Here is a 25,056-nt window from a genome sequence, read left to right on the forward strand (position 1 = left end):
CTTGGGATTTTATTCTCTTGGATAAATGACTTGCCCAGTTTACTAACACCATAAGATCTCAGTCAGTTCAGTTCAGTCACTTGGTTGTATCCGACTCTTTGCAACCCCGTGGACTGCAACACGTTGGGCTTCCCTATCCTTTACCAACTCCCGTAGCTTGCTCAAACTCATGTCCATTTAGTCGATGAGGCCATCCAACCATCTCATCCTCTGTCATCCCCTTCTCCTCCTGCCTTCAATCTTCCCAGCATCAGGGTCTTTTCCAAGGAGTCAGTTCTTTGCATCAGGTGACCAAAGTATTGGAGTTTCAGCTTCAGCATCAGTCCTTCCAGTGAATATTCAGGACCAGTTTCCTTTAGGATGGACTGGTTTGATCTCCTTGCAGTATAAGGGACTCTCAAGAGACTTCTCCAACACCACAATTCTTTGGCACTCAGCTTTCTTTATAGTCCAACTCTCACAGCTATGCATGACTACTGGAAAAACCATAGCTTGGACTAGATGGAACTTTGTTGGCAAAGTAACGTCTCTGTTTTTTAATATGCTATCTAGGTTGGTCATTGCTTTTCTTCCAAGGAGCAAGCATCTTTTAATTTCATGGCTGCAGTCACCATCTGCAGTGATTTTGGAGCCCAAGAAAATAAAGTCTCTCACTGCTTCCATTGTTTGTTCGTCTATTTGCCATGGAGTGATGGGACCAGATGCCATGATTTTAGTTTTCTGAATGTTGAATTTTAAGCCAACTTTTTCACTGTCCTCTTTCACTTTCATCAAGAGGCTCTTCAGTTCCTCTTTGCTTTCTGCCATAAGGGTGGGCTCATCTGTGTATCTGAGGTTACTGACATTTCTCCCAGCAATCTTGATCCCAACATATGCTTCATCCAGCCTGGCATTTCATATGATGTACTCTGCATATAAGTTAAACAAGTACGGTGACAATATATAGCCTTGACGTACGCTTGTCCCAATTTGGAACCAGTCTGTTGTTCCATGTCCAGTTCTAACTGTTGCTTCTTGACCTGCATACAGATTTCTTAGGAGGCAAGTAAGGTAGTCTGGCATTCCATTTCTCAAAGAATTGTCCACAGTTTCTTGTGATCCACACAGTCAAAGGCTTTGGCGTAGTCAATAAAGCAGAAGTAGATATTTTTCTAGAACTCTCTTGCTTTCTTGATGATGCAGTGGATGTTGGCAGTTTGATCTCTGGTTCCTCTTCCTTTTCTAAATCTACTTTGAACATCTGAAGTTTATGGTTCACGTACTGTTGAAGCCTGGCTTCGAGAATTTTGAGCATTACTTTGCTAGCGTGTGAGATGAGTGCAATTGTGTGGTAGTTTTAACATTCTTTGGCATTGCCCTTCTTTGGAACTGGACTGAGAAACTGACCTTTTCCAGTCCTGTGGCCATTGCTGAGTTTTCCTAGTTTGCTGGCATACTGAGTGCAGCACTTTCACAGCACCATCTTTTAGGATTTGGAATAGCTCAACCGGAATTCCATCACCTCCACTAGCTTTGTTTGTAGTGATGCTTCCTTAAGCCCATTTGACTTCACATTCCAGGATGTCCATAAGATCTAAGCTCTCACAAATTGTAAGTTTCATAAAGACTTGGGGTTTTGATATTTTTTCAGTTTGTTTCTAACACAGAATTGAATGTGGCACATGATAAGTGCAAAATAAATATTTATTGAAGGAATAAAAATATTTATTGAAGGACTTAATTTAAAAACTCTGCCTTTTAGGGTTGAATGTGAAAATGAAAATCACTCAGTTGTGTCCGATTCTTTGTCATCCCATGGACTATACAGTCCACAGAATTCTCAGGTCAGATTGCTGGAGTGGGTAGACTTTCCCTTCTCTAAGGGACCTTTCCAACCTGGGGATCTAACCCAGGTCTCCCTCATTGTAGGTGAATTCTTTACCACCTGAGCCATCAGGGTTTGAATATATCTTATCTCTGGATTTCCAAGATATATTTTAAAAATTTATTTTATTTGTTTATTTGCCTGTACTGAGTCTTAGTTGCAGCACTCTGGTTCTTTGATGCATATGAACTCTTAGTTGAAGCAAGTGGGATCTAGTTCCCCAACCAGGGATCAAACCTGGGCACCTGCATTGGTAGTATGAAGTCTTAGCCACTGGACCACCAGGGAAGTCCTTCCATGATATGTTATCACACATTTTTATACTTGGTATAGTTAAAATTTTATTTTAATAAATATTTTGATGTAGATTCAGATATTCAAACAAATTGCATGAGTAATACAGAGCTCTTATACATCCTTTAGTCCCCAAATACTGTCATGCACTCTTTCTCTCATTATTCATATAATACATATTAATACTGAGATACTTAGGTGTTTGGGGCAGGAGGAGAAGGGGACAACAGAGGATGAGATGGCTAGATGGCATCACCGACTCGATGGACGTGAGTCTGAGTGAACTCCGGGAGTTGGTGATGGACAGGGAGGCCTGGCGTGCTGCGATTCATGGGGTTGCAAAGAGTTGGACATGACTGAGTGACTGAACTGAACTGAAAGGACAATTATAGTATAATTATCAAAAAGGAAATTACTATTGCTACGTGTTAGTTCAGGCTTCCCTGGTGGCTCAGATGGTAAAAAATCTGCCTGCATTGCAGGAGACCTGGGTTTGATTCTGGGTCGGGAAGTTCCCCTGGAGAAGGGAATGGCAACCCACTCCATTATTCTTGCTTGGAGAATCCCATGGACAAAGGAGCCTGGTGGGCTACAGTCCATGGGGTCACAAAGAGTTGGGCATGACTAAGCGACTAACATGTACACACAGCATTAGTTCATCTGAAGACCTTACTTATTTCATCAGCTGACCCTATAATTTCCTGTATCGAAAAATAAACCCCTGGATTATGTGTTGCATAAAGGTATAAAGTCTCCTTCTCTCCTTTAATTTGAAAGAGTTTCAGTCTTTCCTTGTTTTGTATGACCTTGACTTTTTTTTTTTTGATGAGTACAGGTCAGCTATTTTATAGAACATGCCTCAATTTGGATTCGTCACTGTTTTATTCTGATTAGACTCAGGTTCTTCATTTTACAGTAGGAATACCATAGTCATGATACTATCATATTTGGATTCACATGATGTTGATTACCCCCATTACTACTTTTGTTAAGTTTGGTCATTTAGTGGATGTATTTGCTTTTTATTGCTGCTGTAAAAAAAAAAAAATTACGAGTTGCTTAAAACAACACAAATTTGTTATATTACAGCTCTGTATATCAGGGATCAGACATGGGTCTCACTGGGCTAAAATCAAAGTGTGGAGCTGTTTTCCTTCTTGAGGCCCTAGGGGAAAATTGTTTCCTTACCTTTTCTGGTTTCTAGAGGCTGCACATATTCCTTGGCTCACGGCCCCATTCTTCATCTTCAAAGCCAGTAGCATTGCATCTCTCTGACCTTTTTTCTGTAGTTACATCTTCTTCTGACCATAGTTGGGAAAGATTCTCACTTTTAAGGATTCGTATGATTACATCAGGTATACCTGGATAACGTAATATACAGATGAGCCATGAAAACATGGGTTTTAACTGTGCAGGTCTACTTACATGTGGATTTTTTTCAATAAATATTTACTATACTATTCTATAGTACTTCCCAGGTGGTGCTAGTGGTAAAGAACACATCTGCCAATGCAGGAGACATAAGAGATGGAGGCTCCATCCCTGGGTCTAGAAGATCCCATGGAGGAGGGCATGGCAACCTACTCTAGTGTTCTTGCATGGAGAATCCCATGGACAGAGGAGCCAAGTGGGCTACAGTCTATAGGGTTGCAAAAAGTTGGACACAACTGAAGTGACTTAGCACACACTCATAGTACTATACGATCCACAGTTGGTTGAGTTTGCAAATGCAGAACCTCAGATATAAAGGGCTCACTGTAAAGTTATACTTGAATTTTTTGGACTTTTAAACTTGGCAGAGGCTCAGTGTCCCTAACACCCTTATCGCTGAAAGGTCAGCTCTAGTCTCCCTTCTCTAGATCGTTAACTTCAATCACATCTGCAAAAATCCCTTCTTTTCATGTAAGGAACAGATAGGGGTTCTGGATATTAGGGCATGGATATCCTCAGTGGGGGTGGATTATTATGCCTAACATCCTCAAGGTGTTATTTGCCATGTCTTCACTGTACAGTTACTGTTTTCTCCTTTGCATTCAATAATGTGTTGTGGGAGATGGTTTGAGATCATGCAAATACATTGTTACTCACCAAACTTTCGCACAGTAGTTTTAGTGCTATTCATCATTCGTACCTTAGAGCTGAAACATTGCTTTTCCCCCACAATGTCCAAACTTTTAAGAAATTTAAGGGCTGCCCTTCAGACCATGGATCTTAAAGTTTCCCCCGGTATAGATCCCGAGATAAAGTTGTGGGTAGAAATAACTTAATGGGGATGTGATCCTAGGAAATTCAGAGAGAGCTTGGAGAAGGGAGACAAGCAAAGGAAGAAATCCAGTGAAGAATGTATTAATGAGAACTTTTTGTGGGAAAGTAGGACTGAAATTTCCCAAGGACCCTTTAAGAGCTTGTAGAACACATTTCAGAATTGTCCACTAATGAGGGAAGATGCTCACTCTGTCGCTGTACCTCTGAAGGCATTAACTCTCCATCACCTCTGCCTGGCATACTCCAGTAGCCAGAAAGACCCCAGTGCTTGAGGTAGAAATCCCTAACCAGGTACAAGAACCTTCAACCAAAGATGCAGAGATGTACAAGTCAGTCCAGGGCATGGTGTGGGACACCTGAGAATGTCTTTGATATTTTAATACATTTGTACTACTAATGATTAAAACAAATTTTAATGATATCCTTCTCAGCCTTCCAGAGTTCTGACTGCCTTATTCTAACCTCCAGTACAAACTCTTTTATCTTCTAGATCGTTCCAATTGTTCTCTTATAGGAGTTAGAATCTTTGACTTCTAGAGATGGACTGAATCCAAGAGGTATCAAAGTCAACTTTTGATTAAACAGAGAGAAAACAGAAGTCTAGGAAGACCCAGTCTGCCCTCCTACAGTTGTTTAGTGACAGTGTTAGCATGAAAATGTGGGATTCTGAATTCCTTATTAAATAAAGTATACGTCAGTCATTCAGTTCAGTCACTCAGTTGTGCCCAACTCTTTGCGACCCCATGGACTGCAGCACACCAGGCTTCATGTCCATCACCAACTCCCGTAGCTTGCTCAAACTCATGCCCATCGAGTCAGTGATGCTATCTAACCATCTCATCCTCTGTCATCCCCTTCTCCTCCTGCCTTCAGTCTTTCCCAGCAGCAAGGGCTTTTCCAAGGAGTCAGTTCTTCACATCAGGTGCCCAAAGTATTGGAGTTTCAGCTTCAACATCAGTACTTCCAATGAATATTCAGGACCAATTTCATTTATGATGGACTGGTTTGATCTCCTTGCAGTTCAAGGGTCTCTCAAGAGACTTCTCCCACACCACAGTTCAAAAGCATCAATTCTTCGGTGCTCAGCTTTCTTTATAGTCCAACTCTCACATCCATACATGACTACCGGAAAAACCATAGCTTGGACTAGATGGAACTTTGTCAGCAAAGTAACGTCTCTGCTTTTTAATATGCTGCCTAGGTTGGTCATAGCTTTTCTTCCAAGGAGCAAGCATCTTTTAATTTCATGGCTGCAGTCACCATCTGCAGTGATTTTGGAGACTAAGAAAGTCAAGTCTCTCACTCTTTCCATTGTTTCCCCATCTATTTGCCATGAAGTGATGGGACTGGATGCCATGATTTTAGTTTTCTGAATGTTGAGTTTTAAGCCAAGTTTTTCACTCTTCTCTTTCACTTTCATCAAGAGGCTCTTTAGTTCTTCTTCGCTTTCTGCCATAAGGGTGGTGTCACCTGCATATCTGAGGTTATTGATATTTCTCCTGGCAATCTTAATTCCAGCTTGCGCTTCATCCAGCCTGACATTTCGCATGATGTATTCTGCATGTAAGTTAAATACATGTAAGCAGGGTGACAATATGCAGCCTTGATGTACTCCTTTCCCAATTTGGAACCAGTCTGTTGTTCCATGTCCAGTTCTAACTATTGCTTCTTGACCTGCATACAGATTTCTCAGGAGCCAAGTAAGGTAGCCTGGTATTCCCATCTCATGAAGAAATGTCCACAGTTTGTTGTGATCCATGCAGTCAAAGACTTTGGCATAGTCAATGAAGCAGAAGTAGATGTTTTTCTAGAACTCTCTTGCTTTCTCTATGATCCAGCTGATGTTGGCAATTTGATCTCTGGTTCCTCTGACTTTTCTAAAACCAGCTTGAACATCTGGAAGTTCACAGTTCATGTACTGTTGAAGCCTGGCTTGGAGCATTTTGAGCATTACTTTGCTAGCATATGAGATGAGTGCAATTGTGTGGTAGTTTGAGCATTCTTTGGCATTGCCTTTCTTTGTGATTGGAATGAAAACTGACCTTTTCCAGTCCTATGGCTGCTGCTGAGTTTTCCAAATTTGCTGACATATTGAGGGCAGCACTTCCACAGCATTATCTTTTAAGATTTGAAATAGCTCACCTGGAATTCCATCACCTCCACTAACTTTGTTTGTAGTGATGCTTCCTAAGGCCCACTTGACTTCACTTTCCAGGATATCTGGCTCTAGGTGGGTGATCACACCATCGTGGTTTTCTGGGTCATGAAGATCTTTTTGGTGTAGTTCTTCTGTGTATTCTTGCCACATCTTAATATCTTCTGCTTCTATTAGGCCTATACCATTTCTGTCCTTTATTGTGCCTATTTTTGCATGAAATGGTCCCTGGGTATCTCTAAGTTTCTTAAAGAGCTCTCTAGTCTTTCCCATTCTATTGTTTTCCTCTATTTCTTTGGATTGATCACTAAGGAAGTATTTCTTATCTCTCCTTGCTATTCTTTGGAACTCTGTATTCAAATGGGTATATCTTTCCTTTTCCTTTGCCTTTAGCTTCTCTTTACTCGGCTATTTGTAAGGCCTCCTCAGACAACCATTTTACCTTTTTGCATTTCTTTTTCTTAAGGATGGTCTTGATCACTGCCTCCTGTACAATGTCATGAACCTCCGTCCATAGTTCTTCAGGGACTCTGTAAGTACTAATCCCTTGATTCTATTTGTCCCTTCCACTGTATAATCATAAGGTATTTGATCTAAGTCTACGTATATGACCAAAAAAGCACTGGAGGTAACTTTGATGGACAAATTTTGCTAATAAGAGGCAATATTTTCCTTATAATCTTTTTCTACTCTTTAATAAGTATATCTTTTCTGAGTGGACACTAAAAATAGAAAGTTAATTTATTTTTTTTTCAAAAGCAATACTATAATTCTCATTTAGGGTTTTTTTTTTTTTTTTTTTTTAATTCAGAACGGCCTGGGGAATTTGAAAGCATTTTCAGTTCTATTATATGGGTGTCACAGCAAGAAATGTTCTAAGAGTAACAGACCCTGCCCAACAGTACGATGCTGTTTTGTTTCCCATATAATGGTGTTAGGTGCTACGTTGCCTTTTCAGCTGCAGCTGTTTGTCACATCCATTCCTTATCTGTGGCAAGTCAACAATGCGGTAACCCTGATCCTTTGAGCTGTTGACAGATGATAATCCTTCAGCTAAATAGCATAGGATATTATTTTCTCTAGATATATTTTTTTTATAGAGTAACCTTTTGTCATTTTAAAACTAAAATGAGTAAAATGTCAAAATAGACTTACAGAAAATAGAAACAATAGACATCTCCAAACAGTGTCTATTCTATTTTCAAGTTAGGACAGTGGTTAAAGTAACAGGCTTGGAATTCAAATGACTGAGCCTTTTGTCCACTGACTATAGTGTATGCAAGTTTCCCAGCCTCTGTAAACATCAGGTTTCTCATCTCTAAAATGGGGCTAACAGTAGTACATGCCTTTTAAGATTGTTGAGAAGATTAAATGAGATGGTTTATGTAACATGTTTATCACATGCATTGAATCCTTGATAAATACTGTCAGTACAATGGAAATTCGAGCAGTGCCACTCACAACTAATGTAAACATTGGAAGGTAATTTGGTCAGAGTGTGTGCTAAGTCACTTCAGTTGTGTCTAACTCTTTGGGTCCCTATAGAGTGTAGCCCACCAGGCTCCTCTGTCCATGAGATTCTCCAGGCAAGAATACTGGAGTGGGTTGCCATGCCCTCCTCTAGGGAATCTTCCCGACCCAGGGATCGAACCCATGTCTCTTATATCTCCTGCATGGGCAGGCGGGTTCTTTACCACTAGCACCACACGGGCTTTCCTGAACTGTGTATTGCTTTCCTAAATTGTGTACTGCTTTCCTCAGCTATGTAGCACGTCTGCCTTCCATCACCAAATTACCTCAGTGTGTAACTGAAATAATGTCATAAGGTCAGTATTTTGGAAAAAAAATTTATTCAGGCTTAATTTCTCTTACTGGTAATTCAAATTATTGATGTATCTATGTGATGAAAATTCCTGGCTCATATCTTTCAAAAATATATTTATCTTATTGCAGTATAGTTGATTGACATTGTTGGATTAATTTCTGCTATACAGCAAAATGATTCAGTTATATATATATATATATATATATATATATATAAATGTATTATATATTCCTTTTCTTTCTTTTCCATTATGGTTTATCACAGGATATTGAATATAATTTCCTGTGTTACATAGTAGGACCTTTTTGCTTATGCATTCAATATATAATAGTTTGTATCTACTAATCCCAACCTCCCACTCCGTCATTCCCCTACCCTTCCTCCCCACTGGCAACCATAAGTCTGTTCTCTGTCTGTGAATCTGTTTCTGTTTTATAGATGAGTTCATTTGTGCTGTGTTTTAGATTCCACATATAAGTGATATCATATGGTATTTGTCTTTCTCTTTCTGACTTACTTCACTTGATATAATAAGTCCATCCATGTTGCTGCAAATGGCATTATTTTATTCTTTTTATGACTGAGTAGTATTCTACTCAATGCATGTACCACCTCTTCTTTATCCATTCATTTCTTGATAGACATGTAGGCTGTTTCCATGTCTTGGCTGTTGTAAATAGTGGGAACACATGTACACCTGTGGCAGATTCATTTTGATATTTGGCAAAACTAATACAATTATGTAAAGTTTAAAAATAAAATAAAATTTAAAAAAAAAGTGCTGCTATAAACATTGGGGAGTGTGTGTCTTTTCAAATTAGAGTTTTCTCTGGATATATGTCCAGGATTGTGGGATTGCAGGATCATATGGAAGTTCTGGAAAACTGTTTTTCCAGTAGTCATGTATGGATGTGAGAGTTGGACTATAAAGAAAGCTGAGTGCTGAAGAATTGGTGCTTTTGACTGTAGTGTTGGAAAAAACTCTTGAGAGTCCCTTGGACAGCAGGGAAATCCAACAAGTCCATCCTAAAGGAGATCAGTCCTGAATATTCATCAGAAGGACTGATGCTGAAGCTGAAACTCCAATACTTTGGCCACCTGATGGGAAGAACTGACTCATTTGAAAAGACCCTGATGCTGGGGAAGATGGAAGGTGGGAGGAGAAGGGGACAACAGAGGATGAGATGGTTGGATAGCATCACTGACTCAATGGACATGAGTTTGAATAAACTCCTGGGGTTGGTGATGGACAGGGAGGCTTGGTGTGCTGCAGTCCATGGGGTCACAAAGATTTGGACATGACTGAGCGACTGAACTGAACTGAATTGATGGAAGTTCTGTGTTTAATTTTTTTGAGGAATCTCCATACTGTTCACCATAGAGGCTGCATCAATTTTCATTCCCACCAACAGTGTAGGAGGGTTCCATTTTCTCTATACCCTCTCTAGCATTTGTTATTTGTAGACTTTAATGATGGGCATTCTGACTGCTGTGAGATGGTACCTCATTATAGTTTTGATTTGCATTTCTCTAATAATTAGCAATATAGAGCATCTTCTCATGTGCCTGTCTGTCTTCTTATGAAGAAGTGTATATATAGGTCTTCTGCTAATTTTTTTAAATTTATATATTTTTAATTGAAGGATAGTTGCTTTATAGTATTGTGTCGGTTTCTACCAAGCATCAACTTGAATCAGCCATAAGTTTACCCATGACCCCTTCCACTTGATCACCCCTCCCATCTCCCTCCCCATTCCACCCCTCTAGGTTGTTACTGAGCCCAGGTTTGAATGTTTTCTCCCATTCTATAGATTGTCTTTTTGTGTTGTTTATGGTTTCCTTTGCTATGCAAAAGCTTGTAAGTTTGATTAGGTCTTACTTGTTTGTTTTTGCTTTTATTTCTATTGCCTGGCCCATTTCATAAATAATTTCTATCAGTATGGGGTATAAGAAGTCTGGGGAACAATATACTTTTCCACTGTATCCCATGAAATGGGCATAAAAAGAGCAATGACATTGCAGTTACAGTAAAAAAAAGCGGGCCATTGCTTTAAAGTTAGTAATGTGTAAGCAGTGATTTTAAATGCCTTTAGAGCCCAGACAGATGATAGAAAAGTTAAGTTGGCATTTACGTGGATAATGGGACTATGGCAAATATGAGAATAAATAGATCTTCAAAAATTACACGAACACTAACAAATCAAATTGAGCAATCTGTGGACTGAATTATTTGGCCCACACAGCAGAGTTTCAACCTCTTGGAAGTCTCAAAACTTATTTTCTTAGAGATTGTAATCTCTCTAAGAGGTTTATAACAACAGGAACAGTTCAGTAAGAGTACAAACACCATGACTTCCCTTTAGATGTGGGAGACAACTGGGATGAACAAAATACAACTTCTGAGTTTCAGTTTCCTCATCTGTCAGTTGTATGGACTACCTTCTTTACCAACCTTTAAAAAAGTTTCTTCTTTGGCAAAACTAATACAGTTATGTAAAGTTTAAAAATAAAATAAAATTAAAAAAAAACAAAAACAAAAAAAAAGTTTCTTCTTTTGTCACAGGTTTTCTGTGCATTACTGCACTTTCATACATTTCTTATCTAATCCCCACAAGAAGAAGATGCATGTATAATTGTCAGGTTCATGATAAATCTCAAATGAGAATAGCAATGTTAAGTTGCTTAAAGTTCAAAGCCTATAAGTCTTGACACCAGGCTTGTTTCTTAGTAAAAAATCCATGTGACAAAATACTGCTAGACTGTCTTCCTATGATTGGGGAAAGAATCCAATTAGATAATACATTTAAAAGAGCTTTAAAGCCACAATATTCTAAGTGAGCTATCATAATTATTATATCAAGGAATAATTGTAGACACCAAAAATTCCAATAAATTTGATTGAAACTCAATCTAATATGAAAATATATGCATATGATTATACACTTTTGCTCATAATTATGTTGTAATCTTAAATGAATAGCCGTAGAATTTTGCAGCATGAAACAATTAGATGGTATTGGCATAAAGTAGAGAAAATTCTTTGATTATTCTACTAATGTTATTATTTTAATTGAACTTCCCTGGGGGAAAAAAAGGAGAAAATGTTCCATGTTGGAATATTGTAGATAATTATAGACCCGATTACTTCCTTAGAATCTTGTAATTTTTAAATGAAAAAAATTCCAAATTCATTTTTGTTTTTGCATAGGTAATGCATGCATATCACTAAAATCAAATATATAGCATTTTAAAATGAAAACTGCATTCTCATTTTTCTCCCACTCTCATTTCCTTACATACCTTTCATGGCAGTAAAACTGCCCAGAAAGAGCACATTTAATCCCTTTTACATATTTTCTCTAGAACTTACCTCCATATTGCTAACTAATGTTTTTAAACTGCTGTTTCTTAATTTATCACACTGAGACATTTCCAGCACTGCTTACTAACATTTAAGGTTTCCTAATGTCACTTCAACATCTTCTTTACTCATTTTTTTCCAACAAATATTTTCTGGGCACCTATTAGGTGCTGAGTATTTTCTAGGCTCTGAGAACACAGAAGCAAAAATAATGTCTTCTCATGACATTTCCATTCTAGTTGGGGAGATCCAGGACTACAGATGATAGGAGAATGACAGATCATGGTATGATGGAAATGGCAAGTTTTTCCTCTTCATATTTTCTGAATATTATTAATTAAAATCTTTTCAACTTAATTGAAGTTGTGTATTTCAACATACTTCCTTTCTCGTATCACTTTCCTTTTTTCTTGACACCCATAATAGCCTTGTTATTACATTTGCTTGTTTTTCTGAATATCTGTCAGTATTCTTCTCCAAAATGCTCCAACAGATCTTCTACAAGCCTATTCCTCTTTTTTCTCCAAGAGATCAAACAGTTCTCAATACTTTGATCAATTATATTTTATTTTCCCAGATTCCTTCCTCCCTCAGTTGTCTATCCTTTTTCTTCAGGTTCAGCTATTACTCTCAAATGCTTGGGCTTCTTGACATTCCCTGGTGGCTCAGATGGTAAAGCGTCTGTCTACAATGTGGGAGACTTGGGTTCCATCCCTGCATCGGGAAGATCCGCTGGAGAAGGAAATGGCAATCCACTCCAATACTTTTGCCTGGAAAATCCCATGGACAGAGGAGTCTGGTAGGCTACAGTCCATGGGGTTGCAAAGAGTCGGACACAACTGAGCGACTTCACTTTCCTTTCCTTTCCTTGTCATTCTAGGACATTATTTCACCATTGTCTTGAATCTCCTTTTTATTAATTGCCTGTTTCCTTCTTTTTCACTTTAATCCTCTTTTGCTAAAGCACATCTTCCAGCAAGTAGAGTATTTTAATCCTTGGACGTCTGGCCATATCATTAATTTTCCTTTTCCAAATCTGCTCCCCACTACTTCATTAAAAGGCCATTCCATCCTTCTAATTGTTCATACACTCAGGACTCCTCTCCCTCAATGCTCCACATGCAATCCATCCATAAACACATCCTACTGATCTTATAAAGAGATCTAGAATCTGACCATTTCATGCCATCTCCACTGGTTAGCATGTTGGTGCAAGCCACCATTATCTTTCACCTTGATTATTCTAATCAGCTTCCACTTGTTTCTGTCCTTGTTCTATTTCAGTTAATTCTTTTTTTTTTTTTTTTTTGAAATTTTTATTTATTTATTTTTAAATTTTATTTTATTTTTAAACTTTACAATATTGTGTTAGTTTTGCCAAGTTCCCCATCCTGAACCCTCCTCCCTCCTCCCTCCCCATACCATCCCTCAGTTAATTCTAAAGAAAGCAGTCCATCAGCAGATGAATGGATAAGAAAGCTGTGGTACATATACACAATGGAGTATTATTCAGCCATTAAAAAGAATACATTTGAATCAGTTCTAATGAGGTGGATGAAACTGGAGCCTATTATACAGAGTGAAGTAAGCCAGAAAGAAAAACACCAATACAGTATACTAACGCATATATATGGAATTTAGAAAGATGGTAACAATAACCCTGTGTACGAGACAACAAAAGAGACACTGATGTATAGAACAGTCTTATGGACTCTGTGGGAGAGGGAGAGGGTGGGAAGATTTGGGAGAATGGCATTGAAACATGTAAAATATCATGTATGAAACGAGTTGCCAGTCCAGGTTCGAAGCATGATACTGGATGCTTGGGGCTGGTGCACTGGGACGACCCAGAGGGATGGAATGGGGAGGGAGGAGGGAGGAGGGTTCAGGATGGGGAACACATGTATACCTGTGGCGGATTCATTTTGATATTTGGCAAAACTAATACAGTTATGTAAAGTTTAAAAATAAAATAAAATTTAAAAAAAAAAAAAAAAAGAAAGAAAGCAGTCAGGTCATCCTTTCAAAACCTAAACCATATATGTCTTTCTGTTCAGAAGTCTTCAGTGGTTTCCCATCTCACTCATAGTAAGAGTTACTCTGGCCTATAAGTGCCCTGAGGGATCTGCTCTAGGTCTCATCTCCTCTAACACTCTCCACTACTTAAGCCATGCTAGCCTCCTTGAACTTGATGGAGCATTCCTGACATCTTCCCACCTCAGGGTTCACTTCACTATCACTTCCTTCCAACCCTTGATTAAATAGATTAAAAGTCTTCACAGAATGTCTTTCCTGAACAACAAATTTACATACTGAAATCCTGCAGACCCACTCCTCAAAGCACCCAATCTCAGTTCCATGATTGATTTTTCTTTCTATTACCTGTCATCCTATAGTATTCTCTACAATTTACTTATGTATTTTGTTTACTGTCTATAGCATGCCCACTAAAATATAACCTTTATGAGAGTAGGCTTTTAAAATCATCTGTTTGCAGCTTTAGTATAAATAACTAGGTACTTATTATTTGTTAAGTCAACTATAAAAATGATTTAATGTTTGGATTTGTATAAAATTCACAGTTAAAAATAAGTTTTTTTTTTCAATATTTTGATGACATTTCTTTATTAGGTGCTGTTGAAAAGCCTGGTCCCAGTATGACTCACATTCCTTTGGTTTTGTACTCTAATATTTTTTTCTTTGTTTTCTTTCCTTTTATTTATTTATTAAAAATTTTTTTTTGGTATTAGGAAAGGTTTTCATTTATTGTGCTGAACACTCAAAGAGTTCTTCAGTTTGAAAGATCATATCCTTCAGGTGGTAAGCACATTTCTCCCAGTTCTTTCTCCATGGTACATCTGTTCAGCAGGTATTGGACCACCTCCATTGATCCTCTGATTTTCTTGGCTTTCTTTCCCCCTCTTTTCCATGTCATGATATTTTTCTTTTGCTTTTTGGGAGATTACTTAACTTTATCTTCTAGCATGTTTCTATCACTTAGGATTTCATTCTTCCATTCTCTTGCAAATAACTAAAATACAGTAGCTTAAAAAATATTTTTCTTTTTTTCTTTTCTTTCTCATGATACAAGAAATATGAGTCTAGGCAGTGCATAACTGAAACAAGCTCAGTGATGTCATCAGTTGTAGATGCTTTTTTTGATGTTTGGGGGTATATTTTTAAAATTTTATTTTTATTTGGAGGATTATTGCTTTACCACATTGTATTGGTTTCTGTCATGCATCCTCATGAATCAGCCATAGGTATCCATATGTCCCCTTCCTCTTGAACCTACCTCCCACCTCTCACCTCCCACCTCCCACTCCATCCCACCCCTCTAGGTTATCACAGAGCACAGGGTTTGAGCTCTCTGCTTCAAAAAGCAAATTCTCACTGGCTGTCTGTTTTACATATAGTAATGTGTATGTTTTAGTGCTACTCTCTCAATTTATCCCACCGTCTCCTTCCCCCACTGTGTCTGCAAGTCTGTTCTTTGTGTCTCCATTGCTGACCTGTAAATAGGTTCATCAGTCCATTTATATGTGTTAATATACAATATTTGTTTCTCTCTTTCTGACTAACTTCATTGTGTATAATAGGCTCTAGGTTCATCCACCTCATTAGAACTGACTTCAAATGCATTTCTTTTTATGGCTGAGTAATATTACATTGTATTTATGTACCACAGTTTCTTTATCCATTCATCAGTCCATGGACATCTAGGTTGCATCCATGTCCTATCTATTGTAAATAGTGCTGCAATGAACATTGGGGTACATGTGTCTTTTTCAATTATGGTTTCCTTAGGGTATATGCTCAATAATGGGACTGCTGGGTGGTATGGTAGTTTAGGGCTTCCTGGTGATTCAGACGATAAAGAATCTGCCTGCAATGCAGGAGACCCAGATTCGATTTCTGGGTCAGGAAGATCCCCTGGAGAAGGAAATGGCAACCCACTTTAGTATTCTGGCCTGGAAAATTCCATAGACAGAGGAGTTTGGTGGCCTACAGTTCATGAGGTCACAATGACTCAGACCCAACTGAGCAACTAACATTTTCACATTTCATGGTAGTTTTATTCTTGGTTTTTTAAGGAATCTCCATACTTTTCTCCACAGTGGCTGGATCAATTTATATTCCCACTAACAGTGCAAGAGAATTCACTTTCTCCACACCCTCTCCAGCATTTATTGTTTGTTGATTTTTTTGGTGATGGCCGTTCTGATTGGTGTGAGTTGATAACCTCATTGTAGTTTTGATTTGCATTTCTCTAACAATGAGTGACATTGAGCATCCTTTCATGTGTTTATTAGCTACCTGGATATCTTCTTTGGATAAATGTCTATTTAGATCTTCTGCTCACTTTTTGATTGGGTTGTTTGTTTTTCTGGTATTGAGCTGCATGAGCTGCTTGTATATTTTTGGAGATTAATTCCTTTGTCAGTTGTTTCATTTTTTTATTCTAGTTCTGTGACAATACCATTGTTAGGGGTACAATTCTTTTTAAAAACATTTTTTAATTGAATGATAATTGCTTTACAGAATTTTGTGGTTTTCTGTCATACATCAACAAGAATCAGCCATCAGTACACCCATGTCCCTTCCCTTCCAGTCCTCCCTCCCATCTCGCTCCCCATCCCACCCTTCAGCCTGTAGCAGAGCCCCTGTTTGAGTTTCCTGAGTCATACAGAAAATTCCCATTGGCTATCTATTTTACATATGGTATTGTAAATTTCTGTTACTTTCTCCATATATCTCCCCTTCTCCCTCCTCTCCTCCCACCATGTCAATGGGTCTGTTCTCTATGTCTATTTCTCCATTGCTGCCCTGAAAATAAATTCATCAGTGCCATCTCTTTAGATTCCATATATATGTGTCAATATACAATATTTATATCTCTCTTTCTGACTTACTTCACTTGGTATAATAGGCTCTAGTTTTGTCTACCTCATTAGAACAGATTCAAATGCATTCCTTTTTATGGCTGAGTAGTATTCCGAGAAGGAAATAGCAACCCACTCCAGTGTTCTTGCCTGGAGAGTCCCAGGGATGGGGGAGCCTGGTGGGCTGCTGTCTATGGGGTCACACAGAGTCGGACATGACTGAAGCGACTTAGCAGCAGCAGCAGCAGCAGTATTCCGTTGTGTATATGTACGACAGCTTCTTCATTCATCTGTTGATGTACATTACCTAGATGTAATTTACAATTTACAATGTAATTTACAATTACATTGCAGCTATTGTAAATAGTGCTGCAATGAACATTGGGGTACCTTTAGTTTTTTTCAGTTTTGATTTCCTCAAGGGGTATAGTTCTTAATAGAAGGATCTTGATCAGTGTTGTAGATAGGATAAAGGGAAAAGGTAGACAGAGAAGACCAGGAAATAATAGCAAGAGGATGAGAACAAAGGAATTTTCTTCCATGGAGGCATTGCCTATATGTCAGCCAAAATAGCAAAAGAGAAAATATAATAAATAGACTTCTGGAGAGAAAATAATTTCTACCCCAAATTCTATTGCCCTACTTTACCTATCAGAAAGAAACTTCTAACTATTTTCTTTTTTTCTGATACTCCTTTAGCTCAACTTCTGTTCTTATTTAACCCATGAACGGCCACCACTCATTTTAGCATATTGTTATATTGATAGCATTTTAATTTCTATTTTCTTTTTGTATCTCTTACGTATTTTCTTTTTTCGACACATTTTTCTTTGTTTTCAATGGGTAGTTTGTTTATAGTCTTCTGTGTTAGAAAATTATCTCCAGTGTATAGTGCTACTTGTTGATCTCTTTATATTTAAGGCACATTATCACAATATACATTGGAATTGTTGAAAAGGTTTCCTGTAGAGCAGTTGGCAAACTTTTTCTGAGAATGGCCATAGAGAAATATTTTAGACCTCATGGGCAACGTGTTCTCAGTTACAACCACGCCACTCTGCTGTTGTAGGATAAGAACAGCCACGTTGTTTTTGTTGTCAGTCATTAAGCCATGTCTGGCTCTTTTGTGACCCCATGGACTGTAGCCTGCCAGATTCCTCTGTCCATGAGATTTACCAGGCAAGAACACTGGAGTGGGTTACTGTTTCCTTCTCCAGGGGATCTTCCCAACCCAGGATCGAACCTGTGTCTCCTGAATTGGCAGACAAATTCTTAACACTGAGCCACCAGGGAAGCCCAAGAAGAGCCATTGACAGTTGAAAATGAATGGGTATGTCTGACTTCCAATAAAAGTTTCTACACAAAACAGGCTGGGGATCAGCTTTGGTTTTTTGGGCAGAGTTCTGGAGTAATTAAGTGAGGAACCATGTTTTCCTTACTGGTTTGCATCTTCTGTGTGGATATTCAGATTCTCCAGAAAAGAAAAGTCTAGTTTCCTATCTGATAGTATTTGGATGGTATGTTGAGACACTGGTAGAAGCAGCTATATCTGTCAGTATTTAGTCTGTAGACATCTCCCAGTTACAGGTTACATGCCTCTCTTATCCTCTAAGAACCTGGATTGTCTGATGTTTGTTTTCTCCACAGAAAAGTTTTTTTCTAGTGTCTGAGAGTATTGTGGTTGGGATAGTCACCTGACGACCTTACCTCAGTCCTCTGCCTTCCATTATTCTGAAAATATACTTGTTATTCATTAGTGTCTCCCTCTGTAACACTCTAGCTTCCTTAGCTTCCCTTAATGAGGTAAAACTTCCTTCTGTCTTTTGTCTTTCATAAATTGGATGACGTATGTTGTCCATTGTTAACTCCCCTCCCATTCTCACTTCCTTTCTGGCTTTATACTACTTTTAATTCCACTAAAATGACAGTGGCATTTCTGGAGGGAACACAGATCAATGCACATGCTCGGCCATATTTACCTAGAGGTGTGTGGGTTCTTTTTATCAAATAGCAAGGCTCACATAGTATTGGAAGTGAAATGGAAAACTAGAAAACACCAAAGCTGTGATAGCCAGAGGGACTATTCCACTGTGGTACCCCAGACGTATCATAACATTCACATTTCTGTCCATTAATGCATCTGTTTTTAGTCAGGATTCAGTCTGCAGTTGAAATGTTATCCCCCCTAATTTGAGTATTGATAAAAACAATGTTATCAAATCATCTTGAATAGAACACACAAAACATATTACATAACCAGAGAAGGATTCAACACAGAGCATAGTAACTACATGGTAGGATTTGTAAGGTGAATCCATTCCATGGTCATGGAGAACTAGAGGAAGGATTGTACAAAGCATATTGGAGAGAAGCAAAGCCTTATTAATAATATAATTGATGATCATTTTACTTTTCAAGTCAACATGAAAAATTATATTTGTAGAAAGTATAAGTTTTGCATATTTTAATAGTCATGAAAATAAATAAATATCCCATTACAAAGCATTTCTGAAACTAGAGAAGAGGAACCACAGAACTGAGATAAGTAATGAGAAAAATAATTGGGAAGAACTGAAGAGACAGAGTTATCTTAAGCATACCTGTTTCAGGGACATTCAGTAATTTCTCATTCATTAATGATGTGGAGGCATGTTTATTAAGCACTCAAGGTAGTCAGAAAGATAAAACATGATATATTGGAAAAAGCAGTGATTGTAACAAAGCACAATGTGGAGTTCACATCTAAGGTTAAGGGTATACTATCCATTACATGGACAATTTATTTAAAAGTCACTCATCTTAATGTTTGTATTTTTTAAGACATTGGGAAAAAATATTTCTTTTAGTTGGTCATGGTAAAAATTAATGAAGTGAGCTATGGTATATGCCAGCAGCGTCATAAGTCATAAAGGAACCGGTTGTAGTTTAGTTGGGTGTGGAGGTGCGTACACTCTGGGTCTGGACCCTTTAGACCCCACCTTGCTCGTTGTGATTATTAATCTGAAGCTCACAAAAGCAAACTTGTTAAGTAGCCTCTTTAGCAGAATATTGCTTTACTAAAACTCATTTCTGTTTGAATGTTCTACATGATAGAAGTTATTAGTGCTTTAGAATAGTGTCGGGTACATAATAAACACTAAAGAAATATTTGCTGATTGAATTGGATTTAACTTTTGTCCTTTCCTTCAGTTCAATCACTCAGTCATGTCCAACTCTTTGTGCTCCCATGGACGGCCACACGCCAGGCTTCCCTGTCCATCACCAACTCCTGGAGTTTACTCAAACTCGTGTCCATCTAGTTGGTGATGCTATCCAACTGTCTCATCCTCTGTCATCCCCTTCTCCTCCCACTCTCAATCTTTCCCATCTTCAGGGTCTTTTCCAATGAGTCAGTTCTACACATCAGGTGGCCAAAGTATTGGAGTTTCAGCTTCAGCATCAGTCCTTCCAATGAATATTCAGGACTGATTTCCTTTAGGATTGACTGGTTGGATCTCCTTGCAGTCCAAGGGACTCTCAAGACTCTTCTCCAACACCACATTTCAAAAGCATCAATTCTTTGGTGCTCAACTTTCTTTATAGTCCAACTCTCACATCCATACATGACTACTGGAAAAGCCATAGTTTTGACTAGACGGACCTTTGTTGGCAAAGTAATGTCTCCACTTTTTAATATGCTATCTAGGTTGGTCATATCTTTTCTTCCAAGGAGCAAGCATCTTTTAATTTCATGGCTGCAGTCACCATCAGCTGTGATTTTGGAGCCCAAGAAAATAGAGTTTCTCACTGTTTCCATTGTTTCCCCATCTATTTGCCATGAAATGATGGGACCGGATGCCATGATCTTAGTTTTCTGAATGTTGAGTTTTAAGCCAACTTTTTCACTCTTCTCTTTCACTTTCATCATGAGACTCTATAGTTCTTTGCTTTCTACCATAAATTAGTCTTTCCTTCGACTAATTTAACAATGTCCCAGGAAAACACAGGAGTTCAATTTGACCAAGTCAATTACACTCTTTGTCCATAGGTTCCTTTTGAGGTTTTTGCAACCTGATTTTGCTTTTAGCTTTTATAAAGAAATGAATTGAAGCCATACTTTTCAATTATTTACAAGCACTAATGAATACAAGTCTCAGGGAAGAAGCATTTTATTCTCTCACAATTAACTTGTCTAATATAATGTCCATTTGACTGAAGAGATGAGTTACAGGATTTATAAAAATATATACAAACCCTAATGACAAGATATAAAAATATCAAGACCTACATATTACTTAGAGTGATGCAAAAATTAAAAAATGACTTTGAGGTACTTTGAGGCAGCATTTTAAACATTTCAACAGGTATGTTTTTTCCTATACATTTTCATTGACACTGTGGCCTCAGTATTGTCTGTTTCCAGGCAACACTGGTAATATCTTAAGTTTCTCCATACTTTCTATGTACACTTCCAAAAGCACTCCCTTTTCTATCTTAGGGTTCCTAGTGCTTGTCATTTCTTGATCTTCAAGACAAGATAGACAAGGGCTTGATCATGCGTTAAGTCTTTTCTTGTTGACCTCTTGACTTCTCACCTCACTAATTAAGTAAAAACATTGCTTCTAAAATGAATTTCTTACTCTAACCTCATAACTCCTCTAATCAAAATTCTTAACTGAGCAGAACATTCTATCCAGTGTAATCAGATTAGACTTAAATAGGTCGAACTGTTGCTTTTCCACAGTCCCAACCTGATAATGTCAATTTAATCAACAGGCTGTGGAATATGTTATTTGATAACCCTAGCTCATAAAAATGCCTCTTGTGCTTGTATTGGGATAAGCACAGCTTCATATGAATCCTTGTATTAATTTTTGACATTTGTAAGTTAAAGTTGCATGTATTTTTTCTTACACATGTTAATTATATATTCATATTTCATGCAGTGTTTTTTTCTTTATGTGTTCCCATTCAACACTATGACCTGAACCATGACAGACGGGAAGATAGAATTATGTAGAAAGAAAAATAATTTTATTGCAATCCAGCTCTGCTATAATTAATTATTCAAAGCTCTCTGGTTATGCAGATTTATATACTTTTCAGCATCTACTCATTCAGACTTTATACCTCACTGACAATGCTCTAAGAACATTTTGAAATTTAATGATTGAAACTTTTTTCCCTAAATAATCCTTTATATTAACTGATGCATGAGTTTCTAATCTTGGATACTTGTATCCCTGGGTAAACTAAATGCAAAAATGGTGGTCCTTGTGTTATACTTAGTTGTTTGAAAAGCCAATGTAAATCTCAATATTTTCATAAGGTTTTCATGAGGCTTCAGTACACAAGTAAAACTTCACATTCCTTTGCTTTATTTCCTGGAAGTCTTTGTATGTTGCATGTCAATTGGTTACCTCAGTTTACTTGAAACTGTGACTGTTCTATTTTACTGTAATGAAATTGAGAAAGTGAATTATTATCAAACATTTATTGGGAGTGAAAGCTTTCAGATCATGAAGTCTAAGGATTGAAATAGGAAGAACCAAAGGTGTTAATGTTGGGAAAATCTGAGATAACATATTTCAGAGTGTGCTCTTGATAAGGTGTAAGTCTGGTTTATGATACCCAGAGATAACTGAATAACTGATCCTCGATTTGGTTACCTAGCATGTGAAATTCAGGCATGTTCTTGGACATGGCTGTAATTATTCTCAGGAGTTGAGGGGTAACAGAGATGTCTATTCCTGAGTGTTCTGTACTACACTGGTCTCTGAACTTGTTGTATATTATACAGCTAAGTTTGAGGAGGAACTCCTGATCTAGATGAATTTATGTCCCTTATATATCCAGACACAACAACATTCAGATTTAATTCAGGGTATGCATATAAAACTGTGCACAAGAAATGTGGCTTCCATAATGTCTGAAGGGACCCTCTGTCATTTATATATGCCCATCCTTAGTGCATCTACCCTGTAACGTTTTGGGGCTCAGGTAACTTGGTGATGTACTCTGACTGCACTGATTTCCCTTTGTAATTAATAAAACTTATTTGATTTATGCAGATCAATGTCAGTGTGCGGTTGTTGCATCAGTACAATCATATTGTTCACCCACGTCAGTGCAATTATCAAAGAAGTGTTAGGAATACTTAACCATAAAACTGATATTTTTTAAAAAAGATATTAAAGAAGCAAGCCAAAAAAGGCATCAGAAAGCACAAACTAGCTTAAGGATAAAATCACTTGTAAACTGTAGGATAATTTGTTCAACTTTTTCTTATATACATTTCTTAGGCAAAGTTATAGCGATAACAGACCTCCTCACTAAAAGAGATACACAGGTGGTAAAGAAACATATGAATAGATATTCCCACAATATGTCATCAGGGAAATGCAAATTAAAATGAGATGCCACTACACACCTATAAGAATGACTACAATCTAGAACACTGGCAACACCAAATGTTGGCAAGGATGTGGTGGTGGTTGTTCAGCTGCTAAGTCATCTCTGACTCTGCGACCCCATGGACTACAGCATGCCAGGCTTCCCTGTCCTTCACTACCTCATAAAGTTTGCATAAACTCACATCCATTGAGTCAATGATGCCAGGCAACCACCTCATCTTCTGTCATCCCCTTTTCCTCCTGCTCTCAATTTTTTTCCCAGAATCAGGGTCTTTTCCAGTGAGTCACAGCTTTGCATCAGGTGGGCTAAGTATTGGAGCTTCAGCTTCAGCATCAGTCCTTCCAATGGATATTCAGAGTTGATTTCCTTTAGGATTGACTGGTTTGATCTCCTTTCTGGCCAAGGGACTCTCAAGAGTCTTTTCCAGCTGTCATAGAATAATTGACCATAAGTGTGTGAGTTTATTTCTGGTCTTTCTATACTGTTCCATTGATCAATGTGTCTGTTTTTGTGCTAGTACCGTACTGTTTGGTTTACTGTACTTTGTCCTCCTACAGAGGACTTACATTCTGTCAATGACCTGTGAGGCCTAACTTTTACATATTCTTTCAGGTTAAATTGATGTTAGGTATTATACAAACTTTGTTATACAAAGTTTGGTTTTGTGGGGAGGTTATTGTATTCTTTTTATATTTGTTTGCTGTGTGTGTGTTTTTATGGTGACTTTTAAGTGAAAAGAGATCCTTATCATCTCAAGAATATGATGATGATTCTATGGTTGAAACCATCCCACTGTTACTTAAATTAGAAAAAGAAACTACAAAGAAAAAAACATAAACTAATATTTCTCATAAATCTAGGTGTGAAAATCCTTACCAAAATTGTAGCTAATGAATTCTAGCAGTTTGTAAAGAAAATTCTACTATCTTGCTATTTATTAATCTATCAATCTAATGACACTAACCATTCTTCTGATATGAATATATGTGTGTGTGTATATATATATGTATACACACACACACACTATACATTACCCACATAAAATTTTCTTCAGTGTCTGTTTAAATCATTTACCCTTTTTGTAAAATTCATGTTCTATTTTAGAATAGTTTTAGATTTGCATGAAAGCTATGAATATAATACAGATAGTTCCTATATACCTCACTGCCCAGTGTTCCCTATAATTAACATCTTTAATTAATATGTTACATTTTTGTATCATATGCAAGATGTTTATCAATGAAAAATTAAGTTCACATACAGACTCATATATAAATATTCTAGCTACTTTTGTGCAAAGAACACCCAAACTGGGAACAGCCCAATTGTCCATCAGTCCATCAATAGATAAATAGATAAACAAATTAAAATTAGTTAGTTCAGTCACTCAGTTGTGTCCAACTCTTTGTGAACCCATGGATTGTAGGATGCCAGGCTTCCCTGTCCACCATGAACTCCCAGAGCTTACTCACACTCATGCCCATCGAGTTGGTGCTATCCAACCCTCTCATCCTCTGTCATCCCCTTCTCCTGCCTTCAATCTTTCCCAGCAGCAGAGTCTTTTCCAATGAGGTAATTCTTTGCATCAGGTGGCCAAAGTATTGGAGTTTCAGCTTCAGCATCAGTCCTTCCAATGAATATTCAGGACTGATTCCCTTTAGGATGGACTGGTTGGATCTCCTTGCCATCGAAGGAACTCTCAAGAGTCTTCTCCAACACCACAGTTCAAAAGCATCAATTCTTCGGTGTTCAGCTTTCTTTATGGTCCAACTCTCACATCCACACATGACTACTGGAAAAACCATAGCCTTGTTTAGATGGACCTTGGTTGGCAAAGTAATGTCTCTGCTTTTTAATATACTGTCTAGGATGGTCATAGCTTTTCTTCCAAGGAGCAAATGTCTTTTAATTTCATGGCTGCAGTCACCATCTGCAGTGATTTTGGAACCTAAAAATATAGTCTGTCACTGTTTCCATTGTTTCTCCATCTATTTGCCGTGAAGTGATGGAACCATG

This window comes from Bubalus kerabau, chromosome X (assembly GCF_029407905.1).
Source record: "Bubalus kerabau isolate K-KA32 ecotype Philippines breed swamp buffalo chromosome X, PCC_UOA_SB_1v2, whole genome shotgun sequence".
NCBI classification, from domain to species: domain Eukaryota; kingdom Metazoa; phylum Chordata; class Mammalia; order Artiodactyla; family Bovidae; genus Bubalus; species Bubalus kerabau.